We start from the raw sequence: 14,778 nt of genomic DNA, 5'->3' as shown, positions 1-14,778 counted from the left end.
TCTTTTTTGGGGGGGGACAGAATCTTACTCTGTCTCTAGGCACCAGGCTGGAGTGCAGTGGCACAATCTCGGCTCACTGCAACCTCCGCCTCCTGGGTTCAAGCAATTCTGCCTCAGCCTCCCGAGTAGCTGGGACTACAGCCGCACACCACCACACCCAGCTAATTTTTGTATTTTTAGTAGAGACAGGGTTTCACCATGTTGGCCAGGATGGTCTCAATCTCTTGATACCTCTTAAAATTATTAAATTTAGTCATTATATTATAGTATCATATATTTTTCTCCTTTCTACTGTGTAAATTAGAGTTCAGCATAAGTAGGAAACCCAAGAGTGAAAGTGCCTAGACCAAGTATAAGTGAAAGATGTTAAAGACTTAAACAGAATGTAAATTAAAAGGCTAATACAATTTGGTAAGATTTCTGAAAGTCCATAAATTATTAAAACAACACATTCCCATGATTTTACCTTTTATTTCTCCTAAACTACTCATGCTATAAAACTGAGGAATCTAGATAAATGTCTAATGTAGCAAAAAATAAATAAAAAGTAATATTCTTTTTATTACCACTATAGTTTTATTAACTATGATTTTTATATAAAAGTAATACATGTACATGGAAAGCATTCATAGTTTAAAAGAGAAAAGTAAACCTACCTCTCACCAAACCATCCTAGGAGGCACAACCAGTTATTGTTTTCTTCCAAAAATAACCTATGTATTTCAAGCACATCTTAGTATAACATTTTTAATACAGATGGATGCTATTATGCATACTGTCTGTATCCCCATTTTAATATTTAATACGGCATACTTATTTCAGATTAGTACATAAAGATCTGTCTTTGATTTCTGATAGCTGTTCAAATTTTCATTGAATTGCATCATGTATTTAACTAGCCCACTACTGACAGGCATTTACATTGTTTTTAATGTTTCACAGCATTGTATTTAAAATTTTAGTAGATGTTACCCAATTAATTGCCTTCTAAAAAAGTTGAACTAATTTATACTGAAAGTGAATGTGACTGCCTGCTTCCCTACAAATATAAAGTGTTACTGACACGTGTCTATTAAAAATCCAGATCTGTAATCAACATGAGTTTTAAATCATGTATTCAGATTTATCCTTAGTTCTTCATCATTTCTACTTTTCAAGAATCACAAATCAAAGTTACACCTCCTTTCATCTAATTTTTGCCCCTATCAAAAAAAATCACATAAATTCATTCTCTGACAATTAAGAACTTCAACTGATTATTAAAAGAGAGAGAGAGAAAGAAAGAAAGAGAGAGACAGAAAAAAAGAGAGAGAAAAAAAAAGAAAGGAAAAAAACCCCAACCACAATGAAGAGTCTGTATGCATACAGCTGGAGAAGAATGAGGAGTAGAATGATCTATGCTTTAAAAAAAAATCTACTTCTGATAAAACACAAATTCTCTCCAATATTTAATGGGTTCTTTAACCTGGGAGTAAGTTTTAAAAAGATGCCTCTGCCAAAATTTAGTATTTTAAAAACCCCGAATTGTTTGGGAAATATTTGGGTATATTCTCACTAAAAATACTGCTGGATACATTTATTTCTTTGCCTTCTACACTTATGTTCAAATTACTCATTTGTAAAGCATGAAATTCTAAAGTAATCCATCATATTTAAGAAATCTAATGTACAAGAATATAGAGCCACATATAAACAATTTTTATGAACACAAAGAGCAGGAAACAGTTTGAACCTCAGTTTCTTGGCATAGATTCTAGGTCTAACTTTGATGATAACAGTTTAAAATGAAAATGATTAAACCTTCACCAGAACAGTCAAAATAAGACAGTGGAACATGCTTCGAGAAATGTGGAAGAATATCTGAAGAATATATGTAAGAAAGGATTAAGTTAAGGATACATAAAATTGTAACATTATCAATAATATAATGCAATGTAATATCCAGTACTATATTCTAAATATGAGGAAGGGTAGGGAGGGTATGTACTATTTTGTAATATTTAAATAACATTTTTTTTCTTAAACAATATTTTCCTCAAGGCTCATACTATAAAAAGCCCCAGAAAAATTGTTTTGTATCATCCTCATTGGCATTTTGATCACTCACTTATACAAACACTTACTGAGTGTTTATTAGGAAGCAGGGTTTATATTACATACACTGGATATAGATGGCAAATAAAATTAGTCCACTTCTAAGAGGCTATAATCTAGAACTCAATCCTGATTCTTGACAATGTTTAATACTAAAATTTCAATGATTTTTTTCTCTAATTAGTCCCCTTCCCATTCTTCTCTAACCCAACTAATAAATGAAATCTGAAATTCAACTAAGAAAAGTACAGAAGAGAATTATATTTAGATACAAAACATTTCATCCAGATGTGTCCTATATACAGAATGAAATACAAGCATAGTCTTGTCTAACATAAGTAATGTACTAAACAAAGTAAAAAACAAAGCAATGGTCCCTCTTTTTACAACCCCAGTAATAGCTGTGTCTGTTGGACACTTGCATTTGTTGTCTCTACCCATGGTGGGTCACACCATGAATTCATTCTTTTTCCAGTATTTCACAATAGGTTCTATGTACACAAAACTGATAAAATATTTATTGTTTACAGGTCACAATCAACCCTCCCATTTGTCTTAAATGTATATTTTCAAATAAAAACAAGTGCATTCATAATAGAAATTACTTATTTCAATATTTTTATTTTTAAATAGGTTAAATCTATTGATGATACAGCACTTTCAGTCTTGTCAGCAACACATCCATCCTCCCCTCGAAAGCGAATCACATCTACCAACAGAAAGAAATACACATCACACACACACACACACACAAACACACACGCACACAATGAGGGTCTAGGGGACCTGAAGATAAAAATTTAAATTACAAGAAAAAGCTCAAATCCAAAGACAATGTTTTTGAGTCACCAGTTTCTACCACTCTGGGGGAATGAATAAATAGCTCCAAGTTAACTCCAGATAGCATCATGGGCATCGAAAATAATCAGGAAGTAAAAACTACCCAAGTAACCATGGAATCTCATTGTTATCACTGGCTCTCCTCTGGTTCCTTGATGGTCTGGGGTCCCTAACAAGCTCCAGTCAGTCTGGTCTCAAGATATCTGTTACCACTTTGCTATTTCCAGCCTAATCTATTCATAACAAACCTTGAATGGTTTGACTGCAAGCAATTATTTAAAGATATTAACTCTTGCAATTATTTAAAGTATCAAATAACAGCCTGTGATATTATGATATATGCATTTGGTCTCTGGTCTTAGACCAGTTTCCTGGCATACACTCCTAAAAACCTTGGAATCTTCAAAGTGGTTAAGGGTCTTCCTGTATGCTAAGATTTGACTGAACACTGACAGGCCCTACGGTAGCTTCAGGATAAGGGCTGGTTAGCAGAAAGACCAAGGGAAGATTAAATGGTTGGGATTTTTCAGCCCCGCCTCCATCCTCCAAAAAGGGGAGACTAAAAGTGAAATCTATCCCCAGTGACCAATAGTTTAATCAATCATGCCTGTATAATAAAGTCTCCATAAAAGCCCAAAAGGACAGGGTTTGATAGGCTTCCGGAGAGCTGAACACAGTAGAAGTTACCGGAGGGTGGCATGACCAGAGAGGGCAGAATTTCCATGCCTCTTGTCCCACACCTTACCCTATGCATCTCTTCATCTGTATCCTTTGTAATAGCTTTATGAAGTGGTAAACATAAGTGTTTCCTTGAGTTCTGTGAGCCACTCAGTAAATTAATCAAACTCAAGAAAGGGATCATGAGAACCCTGATGTACAGTCAGTGGGTCAGAAGCACAGGTAAAACAACCTGGGACCTGTAACTGGCATCTGAAGTGGGAGACAGTCGTAGAACTGGGCTCTCAATCTGTGGGATTTGACACTATCTCCAGGTAAACAACGTCAAAATATAATTGATTTAGAGGACACCCAGCTGGTGTCTGTGACAAAAGCTCTACTTGCTTGGTGTATAAAGAAAAAACTCACACATTTCCAGTCACAGAAGTATTTTCTGTTGTGAGAATATGAGTAACTGAGTTTAATTTTCCCTCTATATCATCAGACTACCTTTCAAACTCATAACTCAATCTATTAAGAAATGTGTATTACATTAAATTGTCTCTATCTACCAATGACTAGACCAGAAATGGCAAAATGCCCATTTTCACTACCTTATCCCAATCATAGATGGAGGATCTTTAGTGGTCTTATATAAAGAGAACCTCAGAGCATGACTGTGACATTCCAAAGTTCCCAAGGTAAATCTATAAACAGGGCTCCATCACTATCCTCATATATTCATAAACAAATAATAATCTCATACAATGTAACTGTGAACTGCCGCTCTGGTTGTCATAAGGATATCTTCACAACTACATGAAGGGTACAATTACTTTCAATTTCCCCACTAATTTCAGATACCCAGTTACTATCAAACCTCCAGTAAAAACTAATTCAGTATAAGAAAACAGAAGACATTTATTTATCAACCTTTATACATATTATAGATACTACACTAGCATGTTTCATTGAATCAAATTTAACCCACATTCACTTTTCAACCCCTCCATCACCAATTTCTTATTAGAGTCACATATTTTTATAAATCCTATATTAACTCCCATCATCTTCAAGAACATGTCCATTTCTCTCAGTGAAGGCAGTTGGTATTATTCAAAGGTTAGGTATTTCTCATAATTATTTTAAGGTAATACATTTGCACATCTTCCATTTTTCAGCATTCCAGCTTGCTGAGAAATTATTACAAGAGAGTATGTCTAGGTCTTAAGAGTATTTTGCAATTCATACATTCAATCCCTAAATGTTTACAAGAGTTTATATTTTTTAAATCAAATCTGAAAAACTTACTATTAGAAATCTGCTTCCTAAAAGATCATCTTCCTGATCTAAAGCAATGCTTTCAAAAAATGTTTTGTCTATGCAGAGCATAAATAGAGTGCCAACCTGATAAGCTAAAGCGCTACCAAAATAAGATTCTTTCATTCAACCAATATCTGAGAGAGACACACAATGGGTCCTGAGCAAAGACGGGAGGGCTAGATATATAAGATCAGCCACATCTTCAGAAGGAAAGAGAAAAAAGACAATTTCTATTTCCATCTTCCTTCTTCCAGTTCTTCCAGGAGACATACCCTGCCTCCAGTGTTGCTGCTCTCCTTGATCACAAGACTTTCATCTTAAGGACAAACTTAAGTTTCTAATCTTGGTCATTAGTCCATCAGAGAAAATGTCATTTTATTTAGAGGCACTGGAAGGAAGCAGGCCTCAGAATTTTCCAATTTTTTTGTACTTCCAAATTTTTCACAATAAACATTTGTTTTTTAAAAAGAGTTTCCTGTCAGAGTTCATGGAAAGGGATCAGAAATTAACACTCAAAATCGACCATATGAGCCAGTCAACAAATAATTAGGCATCCTACATAAAAAGAGTCACATTTGTATTCTATGCAACTTTCTAATTTCCTAGAATTAATTGCTGTGTCCTCTACTTCTAAGTCAGACAATTTCCAAAACACATGTGGCCCAGGAATATATTTACTTCATAAAGAGTGGTAAAGAGCACATATCTGCAATCTTTTTTTTTTTGAGACAGAGTCTCATTCTGTTGCCCAAGACAGAGTGCGGTGGTATGATCTTGACTCCCTGAAACCTCCACCTCCCAGGTTCAAGTGAGTCTCCTGCCTCAGCCTACCAAGTAGCTGGAATCACAGGCGCTCGCTGGCTGCCACACCCAGCTAATTTTTGTATTTTTAGTAGAGACGGGGTTTCACTATGTTGGCCAGGCTTGTCTCAAACATTTAACCTCAAGTGATCTGCCTGCCTTGGCCTCCCAAAATGCTGAGATTACGGGTGTGAGCCACTGTGCCCAGCCTTGCAATCTTTTCAACATCATAAATGTGATGCAACCACGTAGGGTTTTTAAGAAATTCAAAGGTTACAAAGGCACAAGATGAGCCATAAGTCTTGTTACCCTCCTGCATCATGGCAAAATACATGTTATAGCATTAACAGACTTCTAGCACAGTTACCAGTTTAATGTCATTTTGCTTTCATATCTTGATTCACCAAATTTTATATGCTTGTTATCTACTGACTGTCCACTGAAGAAAGGTGCACTGGACCCTTCATTGGTTGCCCTCCATCCCCTAATTTTATAGATGTTATTTTTGTTTGTAAGGCATTCTATTCCAAAACTATAATTAGGCTTATAATGTGATTAGAAAAATATTAGTCACTGAAGGAAATGCAATTTTATGTTGTTTAGACATTACTAGTTGAAGAAATGTTCATGTATTCCAGACTAATAGAACCTGAATTTCCTTCCAGCTTTCTTCAGTTCTTTTTGAAGGCCCAAGATTGCCATGGTAGCTATTTCTTCCTACTCACCCTCCCATCCCCCCACTACCACCATATCCTCTACCTCTGGATTATTTTTTCATTGTGCTACTGTATCTCAAATATTTTCACACAAAGTACATAGTTTTTCCAAGTATAGAAAATGCAATTGTCCTCCCATGATAAAATAATGGGGCTGGGTATAGAAAATATAGGTCAAAATCTACTGTCTCTCAAATAGTGAAGTCACTGTTCTACTGCCTTCAAGCATTCAGTATGACTGCTAAAAACTTAGTTATCTGATTTTCCATATTTTTTCCCTCTCTCTCGTAACAATTTTGGGATATTCTTGTCCTTAAGAATTCTAAAATCGTGGATCTTTTTCCATTCATTTTGGTTGTTACTACATGGGTTCTTTCAATCTGAAAATTCATTGTTTTTACAGCTCAGGAAATTTTCTTCAATTATTTCTTTCATTATGCTCTCCTTCCCATGGTTCCTAATTTCTGCTTTTCAAACTCATATTTACAGATGTGAGAACTGTAATATATTTTCCATGCCTCTTTAATTTTCTTTCAAGTTTTTCCAGATTTTTTAAAATTTACATATGCAGACAGTTCCTCCTAATTCCAAAATCAACAATTCAGTCTTGATTCAGACTAAAATTTTATTTAGCTCATCCATTAAAATTTTTCTTTATAATTTTCAAAACCTTTTCTGGTTCTATGCCCCCTTTTCAATGCAGCTTTGATTAAATATTACAACATGTTCTTAAATCTTAAATAAAATACCAATTATACTTTTCTATGAAGTATTCTTCTGAATTACAGCTGAGGTTGGTTGTTCTTTTATTCATCTTAATCTTCTTCCATCCTCTTGATTCTCCTCAATTGTCTGATTATCCCTGTCTGTTTATATTTGCAAATGAAAGATTACTTTAGAGTATACAGAGTATAAGAGCTTTCCCTGAGGTTATTCAGGTTTGTCTTCCTAAGTGACTTCTCCTTTAAATGGAAGAACAGTTCAATTTAACCAGGTAGAGTATATGGATATGCAGGTACCCCAGAAAGGTACCTAGATAGGAAGTCAAGTTGGCTGGAAACAGACAAAACTGGTTTTCTCCTGGGGTAGCACAGTGCCTCCACTTCTCTCAGGTTCACCTCAGCAGATGTCATATTAAACTGCTGGCCTACTTTCTTAAGAGAACAATTCTGAAACTTCAGGCTTAAGAGTGGGCATCATAGTTGTTTAGGCTAGAGAAAGGGTAGAAGGGAAGTCCAACTGACCTAGCACTCTGGAAAACAAGCCTTAGGAAAATTCTTGATTATTACCCAACTGCCCACTACTACTGATTTGTGTTTGCTGACTCCAAATTTGGAGCCATTCCAAGGTTTCCTTGGGAAAACCTGAGCTTACCTCTGTTATCTTGGGTTCCAGTTTCCTCTGGGATTTTGCTGTCACTCCGATTCCATGAACTTTCTATCTTCTTCAAAATTTCTTGATCCTCTGATGGTACCTGTAGTGGACTGTTAACTGTAATTTTACTGTTCGACATGTTTTCTCCCTGACCCCTTTTGCTAATGACATCATCCCTCCTTTTTATGAGGAACATATTCACGTGCTTTAGGTATAGGTGAGCCTTCCCAGCCACCACAGGAGTGACCACATGACCTAGGTCTGGCTAGAATATCCCATTCTCATCTCCTTTGACTGACACTTTGGCTGAAAATAAAGCTGATATGGAAGGAAATACAGACCAAAATGTTGAGACAGAAACAGTTTTGCAGCCATACTAATAACACTATTTCAAGTTTACATCCATCTATGCACCTAAGTTGTAGTCTCTCGCCTCCCTCCCCACACACACCCAAGTACAAATTAAAGTTACAGAGCTAAAGAGGTCCTTTTGTGCCTCTTAAGGATAGTTTGCGTAACATAATAACATCTGTTCTTGCTTTTCAGAATTATGATTTAATTCAATCTTTGAACAAGATCAGTGGGACGCTGAGAAGAAAGGAAATTAAAGGAATGTGCTAAATTTACCATTTTTTTTAAAGTTCTGTCAATAACTATAAAATAAGCCTGAAGAAATAGCTTTAAAATTTGTTAAACATACAATAAGGAAATAGCTATAAATTTTATTTAGTACATCTTATCTTTCCACCCTCAGGGTTTAAGCAGATATAAAAACCAATTATCTCTTTACTAGTTTTTTTCTAAGTCAAGATTCCAATAGTTTCAAAAAGAAAAAGAAGGAAGAAGGGAAGGTTAGTAATGATTTAGTTTTTTCTTTTGGTTTCAATAGAGACAGGGGCTCACTATGTTTCCCAGGCTGGTTTCGAACTCCTGGGCTCAGGCAATCATCCTGCCTCTGCCTCCCAAAGTACTGGGATTACAGGGATTACTGCACCCAACCGTAATTTAAAATTTTCTAGCAAATTATTATCTTTAAAAATTCTCTTATATGGCAGAAACCTCTCAAAGAAAATTCTGTAGCTATTGTTGTTATTACTGGGGACAGAGTAGCGGAAAAGGCTGGTCAATGAACTCAATGGATGAAAAACGAAATCCAATACTCCTTTTTCAGACAGGGTTTCACTCCGTCACCCAGACTGGAGTGCAGTGGTTCCATCATTGCTCACTGTAACCTTAAATTCCTGGGCTTAAGCAATCCTCCTGCCTCAGCCTCCCAAATAGCTAGGACTACCAGTATGTGCCACCACAACCCACCTAATTTTTCAATTTTTGTAGAGATGGGTTATTGCTATGTTGCCCAGGCTAGTCTCTAACTCCCAACCTCAAACAATCCTCCTGTCTTAGCCTCCCAAATGGCTGTAATTACAGGTATGAGTCACTCACTGCATCCACCCTGAAATCCAGTATTCTTGAGCTAAGGTTCTTATTGCATGGTTTACACCAAATATCTGTGCCTCAAAAACTCTATACCCCTGAAACAATTGGCAAAATGCTGTATGATGTATTTAAGTAAACGTTGGAGGATAATAGGTCTGTATTTTTCATTATAATCTAAAGTCCATGACCTACAATCTAAAGGTAAAGAAAATCTTTACCTATAATATAAAGGTAAAGAAAACTGATCCTGACTGGGGAAAAAAAAAGATTCCAAAATATTATATAAGAGCTAAATCCAGTAAAATGACAAAATAAATAGTAAATACCTCCAACACAAAAGGCAATATAGTATGCTAAATAATGTAAATTACCTCCATTCTTTAGAAAAATCCTGTTAAAAAATAAATCGTTAGCCCTAAGGTAGATGAAGACAACAAGGTTAGGTAGTAACTGTTCCCAAATCACATAGTATTAAAGCAGGATTCAAAAGCAAGTAATCCAACTTCATTTCAAACTTTTTCTATATCATGCTTTTTCCAGGAGAAATATTGTAAGAAAAGAAATACAAAGGCAATGGGTTATTTCAGAATTAAATGTAATTTTTGGCAAGCACAGAAGCTGTGTATTCATATGCCTGTGGTTTAATGAAATTGGAATCTGGTCCTTCTTCCTACTTGCTCTCTGATTAAGATTTTCAGACAACTTGTGCTTATGGTAGTGAGGTCAGGAAGACCTTAGTATTTGATTAAAATATATGAATCTTAACATTTTAGGTTGCATAAGCCAATGAATGGGTCCCCTGGCCAAGCAAAGCTATTCTTCTGGGATCCCTGGGATTCAAAACAAAACTGCTCATGCATAGAAGACAAAAAGCTCTAATACCAAACCTGTGTTTTTTATGTGTTAGCATAAAAGACAAAAGGATCTGGTGATTAAGCTAAAGTAGGTTAAGAACCTCCTCATATGAAAAAACATCCCGCATACTAACACACATTTACAACTTAAAGCATATTACAGGACCTCAGTCTGGCCAAGAGAAGTCAGGTACTGAGGTCCGGGTTTCAGGCAGAAAGCTAGACTGAGTGGTAGAGAGGCTCTTAAGACTGTGAAGTGGGTATGTGGCCACAGAGTAAGAAAAGAAAAGGTACAAGTGAAAGGAGTCCACAAAATGAGTTAGAGATATATTCTAAAGGTCCTGCGATTTAGAAAACAGCATGATCAAATCTTTGCTTTCATACTTTCCATTTTATCTAGAACCGTAGTATTATCTGCTGAGCCTATAGCAGAGATGCCATAGGCATATGGTTTGCTTTAACGTTCCCAGAAAAGGACCTAAGAATCAGAAAAGGATTTGCATTTCTTGTAACCCTTGTCTCTCCCTCTTTATTAACAGTATGATAAAGTACTACAAATTTCTAAGCTCCCAAGGAATTTAAGAGCATATTCTATTTAAATTCTAAAAACCTAATGAATTCAGAATATAATCCAAAAAAGAGCCTCTAACCCAAACAACTATTATTTGTGATCTCTTCATTACAGAATCCCAACCCCTTAACCTATCTACTATCAGCTCGGCCTAAAACAATTAACCAAAATGCACAATTAGACCTGAAAATATTTATTAGTAATCTAAAAATGCAATAAAATAATCAAATTTAATAGAATTAGAAATTTAAAAATAAGGGATTTTCCTAAATTAAAGTAAAATAGCCAAACATCTTAGTAGTCAGAATTTTCACAAGGCCCTCTATTCTTATTCATGCCTCAGTTTCAAAACCTAATATTTATGAAAATCCTAATAGGTCACAAATATTTTCACAAACACTAGATCACCTAACCTCTATCAAAAGAAGGTATTCACAGGCCTTTTTTATGGGAGACTGAGATATTTAGTTTTTACATGCCACACTTACTTAACAGCATGAATTAAGAGGTGTAGGAGGGTCTAAAACAGCATTCTTCCCACTTCACATTGATTTGGGTATGTTTCAGAAATAGTGAAGAGTAACATACCCATTACTCCATCTATGAAATCTATTCCATTTACTCCATCTATGAAATCTATCTCAAGATCAATCCATGAATTTCCCCAAGACAGGGGTTAGGGAGACAAGATGAAATAAAACAGAGTAGTATTAACTGGCTACATTCAGGTAAAGTCTAAGGAGGTATTCCGTAACTCTCCTTACTCCATCATTTCTTTCTGGTTGCTCTACTTGGTGATAGGTCACTATACATAAATTTGAGTAATATGGCATTCACGCAGATCTATAAAGAAAATCTAGAAGCAAAATGAAATGGCTAGTGAACTCTACAATGCATACAAAACGTATTTCTTGAGCAATTACTAGGGAGGTCATAAAAGAATAGCAGTCAGTACAGTATGAGAGTACAGTATGAGAGTTAAGAAAGCAGACTTTCATGGGAGACTACCCATTTATATTCCATTTCCATCATTTACTGTGACCTTGAACAAGTAACTTATTCTTTGCCTTGATTTTTTCAACTACAAAATGTAGATATTATGTACCTCTTAGAGTTGTGAAGATTAAATGGTATACAGTACAGTATAATATATATAAAGCAATTAGAATTGTGGCTGGCACATAGTAAGCACTCACTATTACTGGGGTTAAAATTATTCAGTGTGTTAGGCGTTATAAACACCTTAAGGAAAGAGGTGATACATGATCTGTCCCTTTTATGGATAATGTAGTCAACAGAAAGGGATATCCAGAAAGAATGGATATGACAGGGCTTGAAAGCTGATGTCTGACCTAGCAGATCCTATACCACTACAAAATCACTAGTTTTTAAAATATGGTGTTGACACACACAATAAAATGTCAGTTACAGAAACAGATTCCCATACCTTTGCTCTAGCAGTTTTACCTCTGGAATATATCCTACCACAGTACAGAAATAATATCAAAAACAGTCCACTGCAGTATTGTTTGTAACAGCAGAACATTGGATACAACCAAAACTTCCATAAACTGGAAAACAATTAAGTCCTGACACCTGACAAGGGAATACTCACAACCATTTAAAGGAGTAAGATAACTATATGTGTACTTACATGAAAAGAGTCTATGACGGACTATTAATTTTTAAAAACAGTTTCAAATGATATTTTTATAATGATCTCATTTATGCAAAACAAAATTACATAGATATATCTGTATATATGTGTGTGAAAATGCACAGAAAAAGGCATAGGATTACATACGCTTAAAATTTACAACTAGGAATATAAAACAATCTTCAACTCTTATTCTATATATTCCTCTACTGTTTAAATTTTCAGTTTACATTTACTAATGATTTAATAAAACTGGAAAAAGATAAGGCAATTTTCCTTTAAGATTCCTCCAATATAAAAAAGTTAAATGGATAAATAGAAATAAAACGTTACTCACAGTTTAACATTTGGTGCAATCTTTAGAACAGGTTTGATTTAAAGAATATTACTTCCTCAACATAATTAAATTTAATCTACATTATACCTTGTACAAGCTCTTCTTTTTTAACATTTTCTGAACAGCAACTATGTAAGTTTTAAATCAGTTCTAGTTCATTTGAAATATATAAAATATACAGTGATATTTAGTTTTTTAAAGAACATGGGAAGGACAGTGCAAGAGAACTACAAAACACTCATAGTTTATAGGTCCTACAATAATAATGTATGGAGATTTTCAAGTTCAAAGATAGCGTAAGGACATCATCAAATCAGTAAGAACACTACATTGCCTTTACCTTTATAAAAGTACTTTTTCTTCTTTACTAGAATCTGTAAGGAAGGGAAGAAGGAAAGGACAAAAAAAAAAGATGTCAAGCCTGTTTAGAGGTTAAACAATAGAAGAAGAAAAATTGCTTCAAAAGATCTCTGACTTGGCTGGGCACATGGGCTCACACCTGCAATCTCAGCACTCTGGGAGGCCAAAGCAGAAGGATCACTTGAGCCCAAAAGTTCTAGAACAACTTAGGCAACATAGAAAGACTGTCTCTACAAAAAAATAAAGTAGCTGGGCATGGTGGCAGGCCCCTGTAGTCCCACCTACTTGGGACGGTGAGGTGGGAGGAACCCCTGAGCCCAGGATTTCAAGGCTGCCATTGCCCTCCAGCCTAGGCAACAGAGTGAGACCTTGTGCCTTAAAAAAATGGAATTTAAAAAAATATAACTGAACTGATTAAGTGGAAATCATCTAAAATTCCTGTAACCATAAAACCCCACATAGATGTTAGCTACTTAACAAACACAGGAAACTGCTTGGTACAAGCAACCAATTTTAGTATGCAGGACTTCAGCTTACATAAATTCAGTACTTATAAAGATGTATACACTTAAGCACATACTTGGTTTATTGTTGTATTATGGAAATACATAAAATAAAGGCAGCACTTAAAATGAGGACAGATTATAAAACAGGTAAGTCAACTAATTATTTGGAAATACAAGATTAAGTTCCTACTCCCCTCAATGAACTGTTATAAATTTGAAATAAATGAATAAAATGTAAAAGTTAAGAGACACACTAGCCAAGATGGTCCATTAACTAATGAATGGGTAAACAAAATGTGATATATACATACAATGGAATATCTAAAAGGAAAACCCGTCACATGCTACAACATAAATGAACCTAGACAACAGTATATTAACTATAATAAGACAGTCACAAAAAGACAAAATACTATGATTCCACTTATGTGAGACAGACAAATTCATAGAAGCAGAAAACAGAATGGCAGTTGCCAGGGGCTGAAAGGATAAGAAAATGTGGAATTTTTCAGTGGGTATACAGTTTCAGTTCTGCAAGATAAAAAAGTTCTGTGAATATATTTAACACTACTGAACTATACACTTGAAAACAATACGGTAAATTTTATGTTCTGTTTTTTATTACAATTTAGATTTTTTTAAGTTATTATTTTGAAAAAGAGGTCTGTACTAAATTACTTAAGCCACTTTAAGAAATAACTAAATTATAAGAAGATCAAATAAAGCACTTTCTCTAACTCCTTTCTAACATTTCAGTGGCAAATAAGGTCAAAAACGCAACATATAAGACTAAAAGGAAAAAGGATACACATAAACTGAATCTGTAAAATGTGTATCTTAACAAAACTGATGTAAGGAAAAAAACATTTATGGTTTCTTCAAATAAATTTGAAAAACTAACATGATAATCTTCATAGAAAATATAAATTAAAATATTAATGAAACTAAATCCAACTGTTCATTAAAATAATTCATCATGCCAAGTATTCAAAACATAATTAAAATTAGGAAATCTTTTATTACAATTCACTATATGGACATATTGAAGGGGCAGAGAAAGAACTGATCATTTCAAAAGATGTCAAAAATCCATTTGATAAACTGTAGTACATTATTTATGACAAAACTTAAGTAATTTAAGAAAAAGGGATGTACCCTAAATTGATAAAAGATATCTGCATTAAACTTAGTAGTAAAATAATAGCACTCCCTTTAAAACAAGAGAAAGACAAGTATAACCTCTGTTACCAC

The 14,778-nt window shown here is 34.7% G+C and overlaps 1 protein-coding gene across 5 annotated transcripts in view; it reads right to left on the bottom strand.

The window, feature by feature from the left end:
• Positions 1-14,778, bottom strand: part of ANKRD17 (ankyrin repeat domain 17) — a 178,125-nt gene that overhangs the window by 147,559 nt on the left and 15,788 nt on the right. The window contains exon 1 of one of the 5 annotated variants that reach the window (XM_037732927.1): positions 7,806-8,672. The exons of the other annotated variants lie outside the window; for them this stretch is intronic. The gene's annotated coding sequence lies outside the window, so the exon portion shown is untranslated. Of the gene's footprint in view, positions 1-7,805; positions 8,673-14,778 lie in introns of those variants that run through there. 5 annotated transcript variants of the gene reach the window in all.

The sequence above is a fragment of the Cebus imitator genome, unplaced genomic scaffold, assembly GCF_001604975.1.
Source record: "Cebus imitator isolate Cc_AM_T3 unplaced genomic scaffold, Cebus_imitator-1.0 Scaffold480, whole genome shotgun sequence".
Lineage (NCBI taxonomy): Eukaryota > Metazoa > Chordata > Mammalia > Primates > Cebidae > Cebus > Cebus imitator.
This window is presented reverse-complemented; position numbering and strand designations above follow the sequence as displayed.